We start from the raw sequence: 25,084 nt of genomic DNA, 5'->3' as shown, positions 1-25,084 counted from the left end.
CGAATCCTTTAAAGAACTCTATAAATAACTCTTAACACAGGGGCACACACTTATGTGGGAGGGGCAACACGCTCATGTGACATTTCAACATGGTCGTGCTATTGGCCCGCGTGGCTTACACGGCCTAAACAATACAAGGACTTGCCCGTGTCCTATGTCTATGTGGAATTAATTCTAAATGCACACCTGCAAGGGTTTTCGTATGGCCTGGAACATGCCCATGTCTCTGGTCCATCTTCTACACACGGCCATGACACGCCCATGTCCTATCCCGTGTGCAAAAAACTTGGACATTCTGTTTCTGATGTCAGTAATCCTTAAGGGCCACACGGCTAAGGCACACGCCTGTGTGCTAGGCTATGCCCTTCACACGGTTGAGACACACGATCGTGTCTCTGCCCGTGTCTTTGCTACCATGCATACTAACTTACAATTCTTACGTGCAGGGACACACGGCCATATCACATGCGCATATGGTGAATCATGTATCACACAGGGGCTAGACACACGCTCGTTTGCCTACCCGTGTGGACAAAATAAGGCTATTTACCAAGTCTTTTTCTCACCCTTACTTATGTAACCTACACAAAAATCACTCTATACTAACATAAAGGCACATCACATAGCCAAAATTACCACTGTGACAGCCTTAAAACGACCCTAGTCGGAATGTGGTTTCGGGACCACAAAACCGAGGCACAAAAATAATTTAATATTTATTTTGATGCCTATGATATGTGTTAATTCGTGTGTGACATTTTTGATGATTTGATTTAGGGTTATAAATGTGAATTTCACTAAAAAGGACCTAGTAGTAAACTTTGAAAGTAGGATAGGGAAATGTGTGATGACTAATTAAAGCATGCATGCAAAACAATGGTCTTGCATGTCAAATACCCTCTTTTTATAAGTGGTGGCCGACCATGACAAGGAGGATGGGCAAAACATGTCATAGACATGTTTTGTTGGTGCAATATGGGAGAAAAATTAAACTAAGGTGAGGAATAAAGAAATGAAAAAAAAGAGAGAAGGTGTGTGATCCCCCCATTGCCGTGAGTTGAAGGAAAAGAAAGAAAAAATTGTTCATCCTTTCTTTGAGCCAAAACTAGGAAGAAAATACAAAGAGAAAAGAAAAGCTTCATCCTTTGGTTCTTCTTGGCTGGTTTGAAAGGAGAAAAGTTGAAGATATTCTACCATATTTGCATCTAAGTTAAGGTAAGTTTGATGTTGTGCCATGAGATTCAAGCATGTTTTAGTAGTTAGCTTGAGTTCTAACTAGCCCATGGTTCAAATCTTCACTATGTCATGGAGATAATGTTCGCTAAGGTGGATTTGTGGATGTCATTTGCATGCTAAAAGTAAAGCTTGTAATGATGCATGGTATGGTGTTGTATGGCATTCGGCCATGGTAGGAAATAAAAGAAAACTATGGTCGTTGTTCATGTTATTTGAATGAGAAGTGCTAGTAAGGTGAAGTACAAATGTTAGTGTTTGATTTACTAGTGTATATGTGCGTATTAGCCTAGTTTTGAACTTGAAACAAAATGGTGTTTAGTCGATACAAGCGACCATACTTGTAGAATGTATCAAGTGTTGAAATCGGCCTCAACATAGATGTGTATGTTTGGCCACATGAACGAATACATATGTTGATGTGTATATTGGCCTTAGGTAGCCTATTGATGGCTTTAGCTTGACTTAGAAATTCGGCTAAGGGGGAAATATTAGCTAGTATGTTGAATTCGATTCGTGATTTCGTACACATGTGACTCTAATGTCTAATGGATATATGGGCTAAGTACCTTGAGCTTCTCTTTGATGTTTGAATGAATTGTATTGAATTGCTTGATGTAATTAAAAATGTGCATGACCATTGTGTATTCGAGCTAAAGGGTGGCCATATGACCATTTAAACTCCTTGTCATATTCGGCCATAAGCTAGCATAATGAGGTTTTAATAAGTTAAATTTGTGTGAATTAGCTCAAGAGCTTAGAGGACCACGGTTGGATAAAGGGAAGGAAAAAGTGATCGAATAGCCGTCGAAATCGTTCGGCCACGTCCGAGGTAAGTCTTCGAGTAATGACCCTACTTGAATTATATTGAAATGATTTTTCATATTATGGCGGACAGCCGAATGTGCGTAGGGACTAAGTTATAAAGTCAATTGAAATCATGCTCTTTGTGTGTGGCTATTGAGCCGAAATTGGAAAGGTTTGATAAATGTTTTGTGTTTGAGCCTTAGTAACGAGAATAAAATATGGATGTGTCGTGATTATTGACATATGTGTACATGAGTATTTGAATGATACCCGGGCTAAGTCCCGAAGGCATTTATGCTAGTGATTATATCCGGCTAAGACCAAGGCATTCGTATGAAGTTGTTATATCCGGGCTAAGACCCGAAGGCATTTGTGCAAGTTACCAAATCCGGGTTAAGACCCGAAGGCAATTGTGCTTGTGGTTATATTCGGCTAAATTTCGAAGAAGCTCGGTTGAAGGTGAGTGTTTTGGTGCTGTAATAAATTCAATTAATACACTCGAAAAACCCATACGATAAGGTATGTTTACATGTGCATCGGAAAAGTCGATTCGTTTGAAATAGTGTTCGTTCGATCGACTAACGAACTTTCGGCTCTTAGATAGATTGATACCTTGTGTGTGTATATGTTGATGAAGTGTGAAGTAAGTATGATTATGAGAATGTGTATTACTAAAGTGATCCATTTAGCTATGTGAATGTAATACTTTAGTCAAAGCTGATTTCATTACTTGAGACTTACTAAGCATTAAAATGCTTACCCCGTTGCTTTGGCTCTCTGTTTTATAGATTTTGCTCGTTAGCTATCGGATTCGGGATCATCGAAGTCGAAGTCATCCACACTATCAAATTTTGGTTGAACTTTGAAATGGCATGTATAGGACTACTCTTTCGTTTGTTGGTCATAGACCCCTTTGATTTTGTATAAATTTGGATAGCCATGCGAAAATGGCTTATATACACTTTGGCATGGTATCATAATCATTTTGTATGTTGTTCATTAAGAGGTATGGAAATGTTTGGAAACGATTAGCCATTGGAATGGTTAATCATGATCATTCCTTGTGCCATGTATGCTAAAAGGGCTAGTTGAATCAAAGAAATTATGAAGTAGGTAAAGGTTACCTTGAAAATAGATGCTGACAGCAGCAGTGATGTGGATGTGAAAAATCCCTAAAAATAGTAGGAATGGAATTAAATAGTGAATAAATATTTAAATGAACCTTGATGAATATAATTTCATATGGAAGAAACGAAACGGTCATATGAGTTATATGTTAAGAGATATTAAAGTTCTCGTGAAACAGGGCCGGAACGGTTTCTGGATCCCCTGTTCCGAATTTGGAAATTCATTGTAAATTAACCAGAGATAATTAGGAGTCATACCATATATGTATAGATTCCTCTTTGAGTCTAATTTCTATAGAAACAAACGGCATCAGTATTGAAGCCCTGTACAGGGAGATATCCAAGTCGTAATGCACGAAGGTCAGTGTAGTCGATCCCTGTAACAGGGGAGACTTTAACTAATAAAATGTACTAATTGGCCCGACAAAAAATTCTATAAAAAAATTTTTGGATGGACATATGAGTCTAATTTCAGGGAAAAATTACGAAACTGATTTTCGAGCTTTGAAACTCAAGATATGATTTTTAAGGCGACAGTGACGCAGTAACCAGCTTGTCTGGAAAATTTTAAATGGACTGTGAAAATGATTAAGTCAAGTTTGTGTGCACCTTGTGTTCGACTCCGGTAACGGACTCGGGTACGGGGTGTTACATGGAGAAAGGCCTCTCGAGCCCCTTCTCCTCCTCCTTGACTAACCGCAGGAGGTCGATTATCGGATGGCACCGCCCCTTCGACGGGGGCCAGCGCATTACTTTCTACGTCGTCTGCCATAGTTTGATCGGGATCCATTACTATATGAAAATACAATTTAAAAGCTCAGGAGTCATCACACTATCACAATTTGTTAATGGAATATATAGCTAAACTCGTACACACGCTACATTAGTCTGAGAATGACTAAACCGTAGCTCTAATACCACTAAATGTAACACCCTACACTCGTGCCCCACGTCGGGTTGGAATATGAGGCATTACCTAACTTAAACTTATGCATATAGACATTTTCATAACACCAAAACATGGTCAAATTAAAACATTTTCAATTTTATTTACAAACTCCTTAATAAGAGCCTAATAAGCCCAAAACATCCATTGGAACCCATTCAGAAACAATTCGAGTCCTTTAAAGAACTCTGTAAATAACTCTTAACACAAGGGCACACGCCTGTGTGGAAGGGGCAACACGCCCGTGTGACATTTCAACATAGTTGTCCTATTGGCCCGTGTGGCTCATATGGCCTAAGCAATACAGGGACACGCTCGTGTCCTATACCCGTGTGGAATTAATTCTAAATGCACACCAACAGGGGTTTTCACACAGCCTAGAACACACCCGGGTCCCTGGCCCATGTTCTTTACATGGCCATGACACGCCCGTGTCCTAGCCCGTGTGCAAAAACTTGGACATTCTGTTTCTGACGTCAGCAATCTTTAAGGGCCACATGGCCAAGGCACACGCTCATGTGCTAGGCCGTGCCCTTCACACGGCCGTGTCTCTGTCCGTGTGTTTACTATCATGCATATTGAATTACAATTCTTATGTGCAAGGGACACACCTCCATATCACATGCCTATGTGGTGAACCATGTATCACACACTGTGACAGCCCTGATTTGACCCTAGTCGAAAAGTGGTTTTGGGACCACAAAACCGAGTCACAAAAATAATTAGATGTTATATTCTGTGCTTATTGTATGTGAAATTTGTATGTGTGAATATTTTGTGCCTTGATTTTATCAATTAGGTGTTAATTTATAAGAAAAGACTCATGTGATAAGACTTGAAAATGTGATAGGTGAATTTTAAAGTGGCCAAATAGTGCATGAATTTTGACATGGGGGACTTGCATGTCAAATGGACCACTTTTAATATAGTGGATGGCCATATTGATGGGTGATAGATAATATATACATTTTATTTAAGCATTATAATAGGTAATGGCATTATATTATGAAATAAAAAATTGATTAAATAAGAAAAGAGTGATAAAAACAATGTGTATTCAATTTTCTTTTATTCATTGCCGTAACTAGAAAAAAAAATATATATATATATAGAAGAAGCCAAGGCATTCGGCCATGGTTATTTCATAAATCAAAGGTATGTTAATGTGATTTTTATGAAATTGTTTATGAAATTAAATTGATAAATGCATTGTATAGTTAACCCATGGTTTAAATTCATGAATCATTGAACATATATGTATTCGGCAAGTTGCTAAATTGTGATAATTTGATAGTTTTTGGAAGGTGTTGTTTAGATGTTAAATTAGCTTATATGATGGTTGAATGAGTGTAATGTTAATGAATGAATAAGTTGAATTCATTGTTGAGAAGTATGAAGTTGAAGTTGCATTATATATATATATTTTTTTTTGGGAAAGGAAATTTGTTTTTATTTAAGATAAGCTTGTTAAATTTGCCCATATTATTTCCGGATAAGTTACTTAGTTAAAGAAAATTTTTAAAGTACTTAGTTAATTGATAATAGGTTAATGGTGTGCGTATAAAATGTTTGAATGTTAAATAGGTTATTGTTTCAATGACCGAATGTGCCAAAGGCTAATGCATGGTCTAGTTGATCAATATGTGTTAAAGGAACGTGAATAAATATCTATTTGATGAACTATATATTCGAATATAGGGTTGAGATATGTATATGTAAATATGATAAATCATATGAGTTTTGTGTTTGTGTGTGAACTAAGTATACAATGAATATCGGCTATGAAAGTCATAGGAATTTTGGTAATGTATATATTTGGTCATTAGGGTTTTATGTACTTTGGATATGTGAGATATGTGTTAAGGTAAGTTACTTATTTGATATAATTATTCGGTCATCAAGGTGTACATGAGGAAATGTTAAATAAATTGTATTAAATTGCTTAATATGATTAAAAATGTGTATGACCATTTTGTAATTGAGCTAAAAGTAGCTATATGGCCTATTAAATTTCTTGTCATATTCGACCATAAGCTAGCATGATGGGACTTTAATAAGTTAAATTTTTTTTGAATTAGCACAAGAGCATACAATTTTGGATAAAGGGAAAGCGAATCTAGTCGATTAGTCAATCTGTAGTTATTCGATAAAATCCAAGGTAAGTTTTTAAGTGTTTGTGTTTGATCATGTTATATGCTTAAGAGCTGAATAATAATAATTAAGAAGATGTTTGATTGTATATATATATATACATATACATATACATATGTTCTTTGTGTTGAATAAATATTAAATTAAAGTTATGAGTCGTATGTGACTAGCATATCTAGTCAACTTTGATACTATCAAATGATGTACTAAGATATGTGTTCCAATGTGGAAATTAAACCTTATGTGGTTGAAAGGATGAAAATCTTTGTTCATAGATATGTGTTTCAGTTATACGTAATTGAAGTATAAATTATGAAAATATGAAAGAACAGGTGAATTGTTTATCAAAATATGATATTCAGGCCTCGGCCTAGCAAGCTTTAAGCTGGTGAATAACAATATCGGGCTTCGGGCCTAGCAGGCTATAATGCCGGTGAGATAATATAGGGCTTTGAGCCTAGCAGGCTATAATGCCGGTGAGATAATATCGGGCTTAGAGCCTAGCAGGCTATAATGCCGGTGAAATGATATCAGGCTTCAAGCCTAGCAGGCGAAATGCCAGTGAATGAGTTCAGACTTAAAGTCTAGCAGGCTTCGTGCTGGTGATGAATTCGGGTTTAAAACCTAGCAGGCTAAATGCCGGTGATTTGATAAAAGTCTAAGACTATGAACCTTGTGTTAAATCGACAATTGAATTCGTTCAATACATTAAGTTGGCCAGGTATGTGATATATACTTATACATGTTAGATCGACTGGAATTGAATCATGAATGTGAAATGAGAAGCATAGGTGAAGATGTCATATGTGTATGTGTGTATTTGGTCATGGTGAAAGGTTATGTGAATTATGTGAAATACCATTTAGATATGAATGAAAAAAGTAACTATGGTTATGAAATGGTACAATGGTTGAATTCGGTTGAATTAAAGTTGACACTGAAGTATTTAAATACCTATGTCATATATGTGAGTATGGGTAAAACCATCGTAAATTATCGATAAGGGTGGGCTATGTGCGGAACCATCTTATAATTGCTAATTTGAACGGTTGTGTGTGAATCATTGAGCATGATGTATTGTATTGAGATTATGCTTAAGTGAAATTATAGATATGTGATGAAATTGATTGGTGATATACATGTTTAAATAATATGAATGCAAAGAATGTGTGAAAGAGTAAATTTGTAATAAATCTGCTTGGGATAGCAGCAGTAACGTGATTTTGGAAAATCACTATAAATTGTGGGATTTGTGTTAGAAGCTGAATAAATTATGTAATTAAATCTTAATGAGTCTAGTTTCTTATAAAAGAAACCGTGTAAGCGAAAGAATTGCTGATAATGAGATATTTGAAGTGGAATGGGACAGAGTCAAATGACTTTGGGGTTTCCTGTTCTGTTTTTAGAAAATCATTATAATTTGTACAAAAATGGTTATAAGATAAATTTTATATGCTTAGACTCCTTAATGAGTCTAGTTTCAAATGAAATCAAATATAACATATTTTGAATTCTGTAAAATGAGAAATTTGATTTGTAGTGAAGAGTGGTCAGATTAGTCAAACAGTGAAATAGGGGAAACTTTAAGAAAAATCTGGTATTGATTGGCCAAACCAAAAATTCTGAAAATTTTATGGATATAAGATATATGAGTCTATTTTCAGGAAAAATTAACGGAAATTGATTTGGAGTTTCGTATCTCTAGTTATAAATAATTTAGTGACTATTTCTCAGGAAGACAACTTGTAGTGAATTTGTGATTATGTTGTAAACATTGATAAAACTTGTTAATAAGTTGTTTATTGATTTCTTATAAACTTACTAAGCGTAAAGCTTACTCCCCTCTTCTTTCCCATATTCCCTAGGGTTTTCAGGTTAGCTCGGGTTGGAGGCCATCAGAGATATTATCACATTGTCGTGTCTACGTTATCGGCGTAAGTAAATCTTAGTGTTTCGAGTCTATGGCATGTATAGGGTTGTAAAATTGAATATGTAATATTATGATTAAGCCAAAGACTTTGGCTTGTTATTAAGGTAGTTTGATTATTCATATGCTTGTATGTTATTATCTCCTGTGATGTGGTTTATAGCATGTATATTTAGAATTTGATTTGTGATTCATTGTTGAGTAAGTAAATGATATAAGACTAAGATATTGGTAAATATTTAATAATGCCTCATGAATGTTTTGGGGCCTTGTAAGCCCGATTAAAGGATAATATACGCGTGTATGAAAAGTTTAAAAATTGATCAAAAAAAATTTTACGGCCTAGTTTTATATAAATGGTTGAGTTTAAATCTGGTAGCCCCTCGAACCCTGTTCCGGCGAGGGATATGGGCGAAGGGTGTTACACACACGGCTAAGACACACGCCCGTGTGCCTACCCGTGTGGACAAAATAAGGCTATTTACCAAGCCTTTTTGTCACCCTTACTTATGTAACCTGCAATAAAATCACTCTATACTAACATAAAGGCACATCACATAGCCAAAATAACCACAATGGACAACATTTCATTTATGCAATTTACTCATCCATGAAAATATCATCATTTATTTATAAATCAAAATAAGTATTGACCATTATCCATGGCCTTATACAAAATGAGTATCATATTCATCATATGAGCTAACACATTATGTGTAACTAATAACACACTAAACAAGGACTCGAGTCCCTATACATGCCAAAAAACAAAACAATGAAACTAGCTATACCAAGAACTTGAGTGATAGTGTGATTGAAGCTTTTGATGTCACTAGATCCCCGATGCTAGCTTGGCTGCACTATAAGGAAAGAAAAGAAAGGAGGGTAAGCGTAGGTGTAACACCCTAAAATAGTATCCTATATCGAGTCAGAATATGAGGCATTACCTCACTTAAACTCGTGCTTACAACCATTTTCAAGTCTCCAAGACTTAAACAATTTTAAAACTTTCTCAAAATTAACAACATATCCTTAATATGGACCTATGAGGCCCAAAACACACATCAAAAATCACTCAGAACTAACTCGGGTTTTTCAGCCAACCTTACTAAAAAGTCACTTGACATAAGGACACACGCCCGTGTGGAAGGGCAACACGCTTGTGTAACCATTTCGACATGGCCGTACAGATGGCTCGTGTATCTCACACAGCCTAAGCAATACAGGGACATGCCCATGTCCACCACCTATGTGGAATTAATTCTAAATGCCCACCTATAGGGGTTTTCATAAGGCCTGGAACATGCCCGTGTCCCTGGCCCGTGTCTTTCACACGGCCATGACACGCTCGTGTCCTAGCCCATGTGCAAAAACCTGGACATTTTGTTTCTGACGTCAGCAACCCTAAAATGTCACACGGCCAAGGTACACGCCCGTGTGGTGGGCCGTGTCCCTCACACGGCTAAGACACACGGTCGTGTCTCTGCCCGTGTGTTTACTACCATGCATACTGACTTGCAAATTTTACGTGCAGGGGACACACGGTTAGACCACACGCCCATGGAGCTGGTCATGTGTCGCACACGGCCTAGACACACGCCCGTGTGTCTAACCGTGTGGACAAAAATAAGGCTATTTACCAAGCCTCTTTGCCACCCTTACTTATACAACTGACACAATAACAACCACACCCAATACAAGATTATTTCTTGCAGTAAAATCAGCCACAATAGACAACATTTCATTTGAGCATTTTACTCATCCATGAACGTAAGAACATTTACATATATCAAATAATATTGGCCATCATTCAAGGTTTAATACAAAATGAGGGATTTATCCCAAGCCAACACATTTGGCCAAATTAATAATAACACAAAACACAAGTCTAGTTCCCTATACATGCCATGTTCAAAAATATAAATCAAACTATACCGAATGCTTCGATTGATAGTGTGATTGATATCTCTGACTTCCGTTGATCCTTGATCTAGCTAGGCGGCACTATAAGAAAATGAAAAAGGAGAAGGAGTAAGCATAAAGCTTAGTAAGTTGCACATAAATAATTATACAACACAACTTTACCATTCATTAATAAGCTCATAGTACACAAGTGGGCATAAGTAAAACTTACTCATCAATATTCAATACACATCATATATCATATATTGAGCTCACAATTCAAACATACCTATTAGGTACTTGTATCACTCACAACACGATTATACTTTCCTCAATAACTAGAAATCATGAATTTCACCGTTGAACCATTTGGAACACTATCAGACATTCATTAAGCCTCAAACATGGGTAAGGTCCCGATGCCATGTCCCAGACACAATCTTACACTGGCTCATATCTCAAGTCGAAGCCATGTCCCAGACATGTCTTACACTGACTATCATCTCGAAGCCGACGCATGTCCCAAACATGTCTTACACTGGCTTACGTCCCAAGGTCGATGCATGTCCCAGACATGTCTTACATTGGCTTTCACAAGTGACCCAATCATCATCGCATGAATATCCGATTTATTTCCTAGGATTCCAACAGGGATTCTACTATCTCTATTCTCATCGCATTTTCTCACTTCCACAATCAAGGAAATTATGCTATAATAATTTCGAAACAATTCAAACACATATATTATCAATGTAGTTGTATTATTTACATACAACTTACCTCGGATTTCAAAATGTAGCGACTAGACGGTTTAGTCGATTTGCTTGACTTTCCCCCGATTTAGGTTCAGACTTCGTAATTCTTGATCTATAATAGCAAAATGTACTTATTTAGTCACTAAATAGAATTAAGCACTCGACAATTCACATCTTTGGTAAAATGACCATTTTTCCCTTAGATTTTGACAAAATGACCATTTTACCCCTAGGTCCGAAAATTAATTTTTATTGAATTTCTTTATATCTTAAGCCTAGCCGAACGTCTTTTACTCCTATAGCAACTCTAAATTCCTATTATTTCACACATTCATCATCTATTTTACAACTTATGCACCTTAGTCCTTTTAGGTGTTTTCATGCTAACACCTTTCACAAAAGTTGTTTATAAGACACCCAAGACTCATTTTCTTCCATGAAATTTGTAACACCCCTAACCTGTATCTGTCGCCAGACTAGGGTCATGAGGCATTACCGAATAAAAAGCACAAATCAGAACATTTAATATTCACTCAAGTCAAACTCATTTATAATTAAAAATATATACATATTACAATTCAGAAAATACATTGATTTATATCTTACATAAACAAGTCACAACCAAATTCAACGTATTGCCTACTGCATATAATGCATTTATATACACAGCATTAACTATTAACAACATGATCAAACATACTTCTATTACCACCATTGTAATTATGTATAGCCACCAAATCATATACACATTTTTATAACTTAATAATCCATAATACAGGTCTTAAACCACATATATATGCGGCTTAGGTCATAATCAATTTGAACTTGCATGCTTTACAGTTTAAATACTAATCGAAACATTCAAATGACATATAAACATGTCTTAACTTAATTCATAAATGGACACCAAAATTTCTATCACTCATGTAACTTTTTCTTTACCTATTAATTCAATTACAAGACGAAACATTTATATACAACCTAATCAATATAAATATGTATATATGCATGATATGCTTTTACCCTAAAGCCAAACCACACTTCACATTTGAGCACCAAAAGTATGTATACCAAACAGACAACCAAAATATTCAAGAAACACATGCATTATTTACCATATAATCACTGAATTAATCAAATTAAATCATAAACACCTATCACTTAAATTATAATCCAATCCATATTATCCATCACAACTAATTAGCACACCAAAAACATATTATAATATTTTACTTTCATAGCCAAATCTTGCTACCTAAAATCACATCCATATTCCAAAATTTTCATCATCAAGTACCAATGAACATGTTCATTAAACGTTTTGACTAAGAACTTTCAAGAATTTAAACATAATAAGCAAGCTATTTTCAAACATATAGTGCTTAATACATATTTTATACATTAATGGCACATAGCATATTAATCAAACTGGACTTGAAACATTATCATACTAGAACCAAATTCAAGCATAGAAATAAGCCATTTTCGCATGGCTTTTATACAAAACCAACATTCAGCATTTTTAAAGTATGTTCCAACCTATACATGCCATAATTCCATAATGCATTATATCAAATACAGAAAACGACCGATAGTGTGATAGACTTTGCTGACGATCCCCGATCTTGTAACTTGAATCCAAAATCTAGAAAACAAAGACAAATATATATACACAAAGTAGGCTAACTTAGCTTAGTAAGCCTTAAGCAAATTAAACAATTAAAGTACACCAACATCTCAATATTAAATCATTTCAATCAAATAATTCAAATTATACATTTGTAATCACATTCAACCCCAAACTTTTAATTCCATTCATATATAACTTATACTTTCATAGAATATTTTCTCCTTGGTCGAATGCTCTTATAATCAAAGCAATTAATTATCATCCAAGCTTCAAATTCAAGATGACATTATATAACCAGTTGTACATACACTCATATACACAAGCTCAAAAATCGTATTATAACATCATGTACTCGAACAATCAATATGGCCGAATATACATGGTCTTGTATACACATATTCATAAACCAAATTCCATAATATTCATATCATTTGATCATAAAACCGAATGCACATTCTATAATCACATATATACTTAATTTATATCACACATTATTTGTAATAAATCATCAAGTTACTTACTTACCTTATATTAAATAGGTAATAAGTTTATCCATACTTGGCCATTTAGCTCGTTTAATGTATTCAAATACCACATTAGCATGAATTCTTTTAAGCATAAACTTTTAATAATTCACCGGCATAAAGCCTGCTAGGCGTAAACCTGTATCACACACCGGCACAAGACCTGCTAGACTCAAAGTCTGATTTTATATACCGGCAATAAGCCTGCTAGGCATAAAGCCTGATTTAATTCACCAGCACATTGCTTGCTAGGCTCAATGTCCAAATATCACTATTATAAATTCATTTCATAAATAGTTCATATATCGAATCATCTAGATATTCCATGTAGTTCATACAAACTTTCAGAGGTCTTAACTCAGTCAAATAAAAGTCAACCACATTAATTCCATGTTTAACCATATTCGGCTACTCTACTATAAATCTATAAAATTCGAATCATCATATTAAACCATTTTACATTCAAAATAGACTATGTTTAATTGCCTAAAGACTTACCTTGGATATCGAAGAACGTTGTAAATCGACTATTCGACTATTTTTGCTTTTCCCCGATTTCTCTTTTCTTGATCTAAATTGACATAATTTAAACTTAGTTAATCAAATTCATTCAAAAACACATAAATGGACAAATTGTACTTTTGCCCCATACATTTTACACTTTTAGCAATTTAATCCAAAATACACAAAACACAAAACAAGCATAATTTGCCCATGCCATGCTTGAGCCGAATACTCCCCATACACATACAAGTCCTCACATTTCGTTTATTTCACAATTTAGTCCCTTAATTTATTATTTTTTAATTTAGTCCTAATTACTCAAAATCATCAAAAATTCCAATACAAAATATGTTAATCTAAAACATATCTTTGATATTTCATCCTCAAACATCACAAAACACAAATATTCATCAATGGCATAACTCAAAATATGCATCAAAATCAAAAATTCTAGCATGGTTTGGGTAGTATTCGAAGCAATGATCTCAAAAATGTAAAAATTATCAAAAACCGAGCTAAACTCATACCTTAATCAAGCTTGAATACAATAGAAACCTAGCTTCTTTTTCTTTTTCTTTCTATTTTCATATTCGGTCAAAAAGAAAAGTATGAACCATGGCTTTAAATTTTATGTTTTATAATATATTAACTTTTTAATTCAATTACATATTTAACCTTTATTAACTAATATAAAACCATTAAAATTTAAAGTCTTTACCGTCCATTACTTATTGTCATGGAAAAATTGCATACTAAATACCTCAAATTACAAAGACACATTCATTTTAGCCCTTTTACAATTAACCATCAAATTTTCATTTTACGCGATTAAGCCCTTTTATTTAATCAGACACTCAAACGTGAAAATTAAATTACGAAAATTTCGAAGGCATAAATTCACACAAAATAAACACAGAAAATAATTTCAAAATATTTTTTTGACTTGAATTTGTGATCCCGGAACCACCATTCCGATTAGGGTCTAAATCGGGCTGTTACAAAATTCCAGAAAGCTACACATATGATTTCATGGAAAAACCCTACACTCTCTTCCATTTTGCAAGATAGTCCCCTTATTTGAAAGCTCATGCTTCAAAGGGTCCAAAATGTAAAAAAAAATCATCAACAAAAAGTATGTAAATCACTTACTTGCAAGAGGAATGAGTTGCTAAAATTTTTGGGAGTTCAAAACCCCTAAAAATTGTTGAAAGTCGATGGTAGTGAAGAAAATGAGATTGTGATATCATCTTTTTTCTTATTTTATTTCTATTTTAGTCAAATTAGCCACCAAACCCAACCTAATTTGGACTTTTTGACCAAATTGTCTCTTATGGCCGGCCAAGCACTTAGGAAAGGGACTATTTGTCTATTAAAGAACCCCAAATTAGGTTCTCTAGCTATATGACACTTTTAGCTATCAATTTAGGACTTTTGCATTTTATGCGATTTAGTCCTTTTTCACAATTAAGCTCACAAACGCTAAAATTTCTTCACCAAATTTTTCATGCACTCTTAAAAACATGCTATGAAATCTAAATAATAATAAAATAATCTCCCTGACTTCAGGTTCGTGGTCCCAAAACCACTATCTGACTAGGCCCTAAATCAGGCTATTACATTTCTACCCCCTTAGGGATTTGCATCCCCGAAAATTTTACCGGCAAATAGGTTCGGGTACTAATCTCTCATAGTCTCCTCAGGTTCCCATGTAGCTTCCTCGACTCCATGCCTATGCCACAAAACTTTCACAAGTGTTACACTCTTATTTCTCAACTGTTTGACTTCATGTGTAACGCCCCGTACCCGAGACCGTTGCCAGAGTCGAACACGAGTTGTTAACGGACTTAATTCATTAATTAAACAGCTCATACAATTCATTTTAAAATTTCCAGACAAGCTGGCTAACTGCATCACAGTCGCTTTAAAAATCATATCTCGAGTTATGAAACTCGAAATCCAATTTTGTAAATTTTTTCTGAAACTAGACTCATATATCTATCTACTAATTTTTTTCTAGAATTTTTGGTTGGGCCAATTAGTACAGTTTATTAGTTAAAGTCTCCCCTGTTTTAGGGTTCAACTACTCTGACATTTGTGTATTACGAATCAGATATCTCCCTGTACAGAGCTTCAATGACTATGCCGTTTGTCTCTAATAAAACTAGACTCAGTAAGGAATCTGTACATATAAATAATGACTTCTAATTATCTTTGTAAAATTTATGGTGAATTTCCAAAATAAGAACAGGGGATCCAGAAATCGCTCTGGCCCTATTTCACAAAAATTTAAACATCTCATAAAATATAGCTCATATACCTGTTTCGCTTCTTCCATATGAAAATAGACTCAACAAGCTTCGATTCCATAACTTATTCATTATTTAATTTCATTTTTACTATTTTTAGTGATTTTTCAAATTCACGTCACTACTGCTGTCTGAATCTATTTTATGGTAAATTTTACCTATTTCATGGTTTCATGGATTAGCTAGTAATTTGACATACATAACACCAAATATGATCATGATTAGTCATTCTAATGGCTAATCATTACCAAGCATTTCCACACCACTCAATAACCATATCATAAGACCATATATACAAAATGATTATAATGCTATACATGCCATACTCAAAATATACAAGCCATTATGCCAAGATGGTATACGGATAGTGTGAGCGAGCCTCCGACCGTCCCGATTTTCGAAATGGCTTGTCAAAACTACAAGGAATGAAAAGGAGGAGTAAGCATAAATGCTTAATAAGTTCACATGCAAATAGCAAGTAACATAACCATATAAGCAAACATAAAACATCATTTGCATAATCATCACCAAGACATTCATATCACATTTTCATTTATCATCTTACCATATTGTTGTTATATCGATTTTTCAACCCGAGGGATAAGTACATACCTGTTCAAAGTACCCATTTCACAACACTTACCAATACGTCCCTTTCATCTTGAGTATTCCTCCATTTCAGTAGAACTTTACCCATTGAACACATCGGAATATAATTCGGATACATGGAAAGTTTGTACATAAGTGCCACATATGTAGCCAAGCTACCATGTAACCCGCCCATAAGTGAACTCGGACTCAACTCAACGAGCTCGGGTGTTCGCATCCATGAGTGAACTCGGACTCAACTCAACGAGTTCGGATGCCCAAATATCCCAGTGACATGTCACTCGTATCCTAATCCATTCCTAAGGCTCAACAGGACATTTTTCCCAATCATATGTCTCAACCATCTTCTATGGAATGTCGATACGATACTCGGTAGTATTTCACATTTTCCAAGTATATCACATAATTTGACATATTATCAAACAATTGTCACAAGTATGATATTTCATAATAATTATCATATCATTTAAATAACATTAAAACATTTAAAACAATAACTATGTTACCAACATTTACATATGAACTTACCTCGTATGCTAAAATGGCTATTTTACCATTTCGTCCACAACTTGGTATTTTCCCCATTTTAGCCCAATTTCAGTTTTCCTTGCTCTATCATTTAAAATATAGTCTAATTAGGACTCACATTATTCAAATTGACCCAAAATCATATTTTGGAAAAATTACAATTTTGCCCCTAAACTTTTGCCCCAAAGCTCATAAATTAAACTTCAGCCTATTTTCTTATGTTTTATGACATGCTGATCATTTTTCCCTTCTATGGCAACATCAAATTCTCACTCTAACATGTACTTATGACTATTAGGTATTTTTACCGATTAAGCCCTTTTGCTCGTTCTCACTTAAAATCGAGTAGCACAAGTTGTCTAACATAATTTAAAACCTCATATTCTATCATAAAACACCAAAATACACAAATTTCACCTATGGGTATTTTTCCAAATATAAACCCTAGGTTAAATTATTGCTAGCATAAGCTAAATCGAGCTACCAGGACTCCAAAAACGTAAAAATCATTAAAAACGAGGCTAGAACGGACTTACAATCAAGATTGGAAGCTTGAAAAACCCTAGCCATGGTTTCTCCTTGCTATATTCGGCCATGGGGTTGAAGATGAGCAAAATTTGCTTTTAATTTTGTATTTTAATTCATTTTACCCCTAAATGACCAAAATGCCCTTACTACTAAACTTTCCAAAAATTCCATCCATGTCCAATTTTTGTCCAAGACTTAGAAATTGGTAAAATTCTATTTAAGACCTCCTAATTAATATTTCAAAACAATTTCATACTAGAAACTTCTAGAATGCAAGTTTTGCAAATTATTCGATTTAGTCTCTAATTTCAATTTAAGCACTTTATGCATAAAATTTCTTCACGAAATTTTCACACAATCATGCAATCATATCATAGACCTCAAAATAATCATAAAATAATTATTTCTATCTCGAATTTTATGGTCACGAAACCACTATTCCGACTAGGCCCAAAATCAGGATATTACATCATGAGCCAATATCTTGACCGGCTCTTCGCCATAAGTCATATCCGGATGAATCTCAACTTTCGTTGGCACAATCACATGCGAAGGGTCAGATCTATATCGGCGTAGCATGGACACATGAAACACATCGTGAATCTTTTCCAACTCTGGTGGAAAAGCCAATCAATAGGCAATCGGCCCTACTCTGTCAGTAACCTCATAGGGTCCCATGAAACAAGGACTCAACTTGCCTCTTCTACCAAATCTGAGAACTTTTCTCAACGGGGATATTTTCAAAAACACTCGATCACCGACTTGGAATTCAAACTCTTTCTGTTTTAAATTCACATAGGATTTCTGCCTATCCGAGGTGAACTTCAAACAGTTGCAAATTACTTTAACTTTCTCTTCGGTCTCTTTGACTAAATCAACCCAGTGAATCTAACTTTCTGTTAGCTCAGTCTAATATAAGGGCGTTCGACACTTTCACCCATACAAAGCCTCATAAGGCACCATTTTTAAACTTGACTGATAACTATTGTTGTAAGCAAATTCAACCAATGGCATGTATCTTTCCCAACTACCTTTAAATTCTAGAACACAACACCGTGACATGTCCTCTAAAATCTGAATCACTCTTTCCGACTGACCGTCAGTTTGTGGGTGAAATGCCGTGCTGAAACTTAGATTTGTTCCCAAAACCTCTTGTAACTTTTTCCAAAACCTCGAGGTGAACCTTGGATACCTATCCGAAACAATCGACAAGGGTATCCCGTGTAGTCTTACAATCTCAAAAATATACAAGTTAGCCAATCTCTCAAGGGAATAGTCGGTACGCACTGGTATAAAATGTGCCGACTTTGTTAGCCTATCCACAATAACCCAAACAGCATCCTTTTTCTTTGGGGTCAATGGAAAACCTATTACAAAGTCCATATTAATTCAATCCCACTTCCACTCGGGGATCGTAATAGGTTGAAGTAGACCCGGAAGGAACTTGATGTTCAGCCTTTACTTGCTGACACACTAGACACTTGGAAACAAACTCTGAAATGTCTTTTTTCATTCCCAACCACCAGTACATTTTCTTCAGGTCATTGTACATTTTCACACTACCCGGGTGGACGGACAAACAACCACTATGCACTTCTCGAAGAATCTTCTGAATAAGCTCATTGTCCTTGGGTACACAAACTCTATCTTTGAACCTTAGCCATCTATCGGTGCCAATCCGAAAGTCTGATTCAATTCCCGACTCACACTGAGTTCTCTTGGCTTGCAAATCACTGTCGCTATTCTGATTTCCCTAATTTCTTGTAGGAACATCATTCTAGCTCTCAACTCTGCTAGAATCGAACCATCATCAAACCAAGCCAAATTGGCATTCAATGCTCTCAACGCAAATAATGATTTCTACTCAATGCATCGGCGACCATGTTCGCCTTGCCCGGGTGATAGTCAATCACCAACTCATAATCCTTTATTAGCTTTAGCCACCTTCATTGCCATAGATTCAACTCCTTTTGAGTCATCAAATACTTGAGACTCTTGTGATCGGTAAATACTAGGCATTTCTCACTGTACAAATGGTGTCTCCAAATTTTCAATGCGAACACGATGACAGCCAACTCTAGATTGTGAGTCGGGTAATTTTTCTCATGAGGCTTCAGCTATCTCGATGCGTAAGCTATGACCTTACCTTCTTGCATAAGAACACACCCCAAACCATTCAAGGAGGCATCGCTATATATCACAAACTCCTTGCCTGACTCTGGTTGCACTAACACTGAGGCTTCGTTCAACAAAGCCTTTAATTTCTCGAAACTCTGTTGACACTTTTCTGTCCATTCGAACTTTACATCTTTTTGCAGTAGCCTTATCATCGGTGTAGCTATCATAGAAAATCCATTTACAAATCGTCTACAATATTCGGCCAAACCCAAAAAGCTTCTAACCTCTGTCACATTCCTTGGCGGTTTCCACTCAATAATAGCTAAAATCTTACTCTGATCAACTCTAATCCCGTCACTCGACACAATGTGTCCCAGAAATCTGACCTCTTTAAGCCAAAATTCACTCTTACTGAACTTGAAATAAAGCTGTTTACCTCTAAAAGTTTGTAGAACCGATCTCAAATGCTCTACATGCTCACCCTCATCTTGCGAGTAAATCAGTATGTCATCAATGAAGACCACTACGAACTTATCCAAATACGGTCGAAAAATGCAGTTCATCAAATCCATAAACACCGCTGGGGCATTAGTCAAACCAAAGGGCGTGACGAGGAACTCATAATGCCCGATATCTCGTCCTAAACACAGTTTTTGGTACATCTTGTTCCTTAACCCTTAACTGGCAATATCCTGACCTCAGGTCAATCTTGGAGAACACCGTGGCTCCCTTCCACTGATCAAATAAATCATCAATCCTTAGTAAAGGATACTTGTTCTTTAGAGTTACCATATTAAGCTATCTATAGTCGATACATAACCTCATCGGCCCATCTTTTTTTTTTACAAACAACACTGGTGCGTCCCACGGTGAATAACTAGGTCTCGCAAAACCTTTATACGTTAACTCTTGCAGCTATTCAACTCTTTCAACTCTATTGTGAACATTCCATACAGAGTGATCGAGATAGGTGTCGAACCAGGGACCAACTCGATACAAAATTCAACTTCCTTAACTGGTGGTAATCCAGGTAACTCTTCCGGGAACACATCTATAAACTCACAAACCACTGGTACCTATTCAATCTTCGACTCAGACACTTGGGTATTCAACAAAAAAGTGAGAAAAGCCTCATATCCTTTTCTCAAATATTTTTCAGCAGTCAAAGGCAGCATTATTACCGACAAATTACCCAATTCTTCTGGTCCAACCCGAAGGACTTTTCTGTCTTCACATTTCAACTCAATAACTTTTCTCCCACAGTCCACTACAACACTATGAGAAGTCAGCCAACCCATCCCAAGGATTACATCAAATTCATTAAATGGAAATAACATCAAGTTAGCCAGAAAATAATGACCTCTAATTGTTAAAGGATAATTTCTACACACTTGGTCAACAAGCACATGTCTGCCTAAAGGGTTGGACACTTTTATCACAAATTCAATTGACTCTACTATCATGTTCATACGAGGATAATTGTTTTCCTCCTTTCTTTAACCAACTCTTCTTCCTTGCATGCTCTCTCAACGAGCACTACAAATTCTCTTAGCTCTAAAATGCCAACAAATACTCGGATATCTTCATTTAGTCCATCCTCAAACCTTTTGCACATAGCGGCTTCTGAGGACACGCACTCTCGCACGTATTTACTGAGTTTCACAAACTCTCGTTCATATTCCGTCATAGTCCTATTACCTTGTTTCAACACTAAAAATTCCTTCCTTTTTTGGTCCATGAACCTCTGGCTAATGTACTTCTTTCGGAACTCTTCTTGGAGGAATTCCCACGCTATTCTCTCTCTCGATACCACAGACACGAGTGTGCTCCACCACTAGTAAGCTGAATCTCACAAGAGTGATACGGCAGACTTCACGCACTCCTCAAGCGTGCACGATAATTCATCAAATACCCTGATGGTATTCTCTAACCAAAACTCTGCTTTCTTCTACACCGAGATAGAATACGAGGCATTACCTCAATTAAACTCGTTCTTACAACCATTTTCGAGTCTTCAAGACTTGGACAATTTTAAAACTTTCTCAAAACTATCAACATATCCTTAATATGGGCCTACGAGGCCCAAAACACACATCCGAAATCACTCAGAACTAACTCGGTTTCTTCACCCAACCTTAGAAAAATGTCACTTGACATAGGGGCACATGCCTGTGTGGAAGGGCAACACACCCGTGTAACCATTTCGACATGGCCGTGCTGATGGCTGGTGTTTCACACACGGCCTAAGCAATACAGGGACACGCCCGTGTCCTTCACCCGTGTGGAGTTAATACTAAATGCAGACCTATAGGGGTTTTCACATTGCCTGGCACGCGCCCGTGTCCTTGGCCCGTGTCTTTCACACAACCATGACACGCACATGTCCTAGCTCGTGTGCAAAGACCTAGACATTCTGTTTCTGAAGTCAGCAACCCCAAAATGTCACACAGCCAAGGCACACGCCCCTGTGCTTTTTCCGTGTCCCCCACACGGCTGAGACACACGGCTGTGTCTCTGCCCGTGTGTTTAATACCATACATACTGACTTGCAAATTTTACGTGCAGAGGACACACGGTTGGACCACACACCCATGGAGCTGGTCGTGTGTCGCACACGGCCTAGATACACGCCCGTGTGTCTAACCATGTGGACAAAAATAAGGCTATTTACCAAGCCTCTTTTCCACCCTTACTTATACAACTGACACAATAACAGCCACACCCAATACAAGACTAATTCATGCAGTAAAATCAGCCACAATAGACAACATTTCATTTGAGCATTTTACTCATCCATGAACGTAAGGACATTTGCATATATCAAATTAATATTGGCCATCATTCAAGGTTTAATACAAAATGAGGGATTTATCTCAAGCCAACACATTTGGCCAAATTAATAATAACACAAAACACAAGTCTAGTTCCCTATACATGCCATATTCAAAAATATAAATCAAACTATACCAAATGCTTTGATTGATGTGTGATTGATATCTCTAACTTCCGTTGATCCTTGATCTAGCTAGGTGACACTATAAGAAAATGAAAAAGAAGAGGGAGTAAGCATAAAGCTTAGTAAGTTGCACATAAATAAATATACAACACAACTTTACCATTCATTAATAAGCTCATAATACACAAGTGGGCATAAGTAAAACTTACTCATCAATATTCAATACACATCATATATCATATATTGAGCTCACAATTCAAACATACCAATTAGGTACATGTATCACTTACATTGGTACCTGTATCACTTACAACACGGTTATACTTTCCTCAATAACCAGAAATCATGAATTTCATCGTTGAACCATTTGGAACACTGTCGGACATTCATTAAGCCTCAAACATGGGTAAAGTGTCGATGCCATGTCCCAGACACGATCTTACACTGGCTCATATGTCAAGTCAATGCCATGTCCCAGACATGGTCTTACACTGACTATCATCTCGTAGCTGATGCATATCCCAGACATGTCGTACACTGGCTTACATCCCAAGGCCGATGCATGTCCTAGACATGTCTTACACTGGCTTTCACAAGTGACCCAATTGTCATGGCATGAATATCCGATTTATTTCCTAGGATTCCAGCGGGGATTCTACTATCTCTATTCTCATCACATTTTCTCACTTCCACAATCAAGCAAATTATGCTATAGTAATTTTGATACAATTCAAACACATATATTATCAATGTAGTTGTATTATTTACATACAAGTTACCCCGAATTTCAAAATGTAGCGACTAGACGGTTTAGTTGATTTGCTTGGCTTTCCCCCGGTCTAGGTTTGGAGTTGGTAATTCTTAATCTATAATAGAAAAATGTACTTATTTAGTCACTAAATATAATTAAGCAATTGAGAATTCACATCTTTGGTAAAATGACCATTTTGCCCCTAGCTTTTGACAAAATGACCATTTTGCCCCTAGGCCCAAAAATTGATTTTTATTGAATTTCTTTATCTCTTAAGCCTAGCCGAACATCTTTTACTCTTATAGAAACTCTAAATTCCCACTATTTCACATATTCATCATCTATTTTACAACTTATGCACCTTAGTCCTTTTAGGTGTTTTCATGCTAACACCTTTCACAAAAGTTGTTTATAAGACACCCAAGACACATTTTTCTCCATGAAATTCCATAAAAATACTCATATGATTTCATGAAAAAACCCTACACTCTCAACCATTTTGCATGATAGTCTCCTAATTTGAAAGCTCATGCTTTAAGGGGTTCAAAATGTAAAAAAAAAAATCATCAACAAAAAGTATGTAAATCACTTACTTGCAAGAGGAATGAGTTGCTAAAATTTTTGGGAGATCAAAACCCCTAAAAATGGCTGCAAGTGGGTGGTAGCAAAGAAAATGAGATTGTGATATCATCTTTTTCTTATTTTATTCCTATTTTAGTCAAATTAGCCACCAAACCCAACCTAATTTGGACTTTTTGACCAAATTGTCTCCTATGGCTAGCCAAGCTCTTAGGAAAGGTCTATTTGTCTTTTAGAGACCACCAATTTAGGTTCTCTAGCTATATGACACTTTTAGCTATCAATTTAGGACTTTTTTATTCTATGCGATTTAGTCTTTTTTTCAAAATTAAGCTCACAAACGCTAAAATTTCTTCACCAAATTTTTCATACACTCTTAAAAACATGCTATAACATCTAAATAATAATAAAATAATCTCTCTAACTTTGGATTCATGGTCCCAAAACCATTATTCTGACTAGGCCCTAAATCAGGCTATTACAATGGGAGCTTAGTAAGTACATATATGCAAATAAAGTGTAATTATAAGAAAATCATATTCATCCGACGGTAGCATGTCATGCTTAAAAGATATAAATCACTAAACGTCTCAGACTATCTTACTATTCTTTTCATTCATGTATACTTAATACACCTAGTTCTTTACTCAGGTCCTAACCATGAGTTTGGTATACATACCTCATCAAAGTATTCACCAACTAAATCTTCGGGTTACCCGTTGAACTCTCGAAATACATGTGGATACATGAGGAATTTGCGTCTAAATGCCATATAAGAAATCAGGGCTACCTTATACTATGAAACGCTTACATTTGAGCTACTCACGGGCCTTTTTATCAAGTCAGGACCCGGACCCCATAGCTATCATGTAACGTATGCTCATTGAGCCACTCACGGGTCTGTACACAAAGTTAGTACCCAGACCCACGTTACCTATAGCATTTATCTCATGAACTCAGACTCAACTCATGAGTCCAGACCACATAATTTTCATAACATATTTTTCATAACATGCCCCTTGTATCCTATGCTATGTCTAAGGTTCAACGGGGCTTCATAACTAATCGAATAGCATCACATTCATTGTAATTTACTCGCATAACATGTCGTTTAAACATTCATGGCAACAATTAGAATTTAGATACATAACAACAATAAGCTAATTACACATGTATATGATTAAAATATATCAAAGTAAGCTT

This window comes from Gossypium arboreum, chromosome 4, assembly GCF_025698485.1.
Source record: "Gossypium arboreum isolate Shixiya-1 chromosome 4, ASM2569848v2, whole genome shotgun sequence".
NCBI lineage: Eukaryota > Viridiplantae > Streptophyta > Magnoliopsida > Malvales > Malvaceae > Gossypium > Gossypium arboreum.
Note: the sequence above shows the minus strand (reverse complement) of the source record.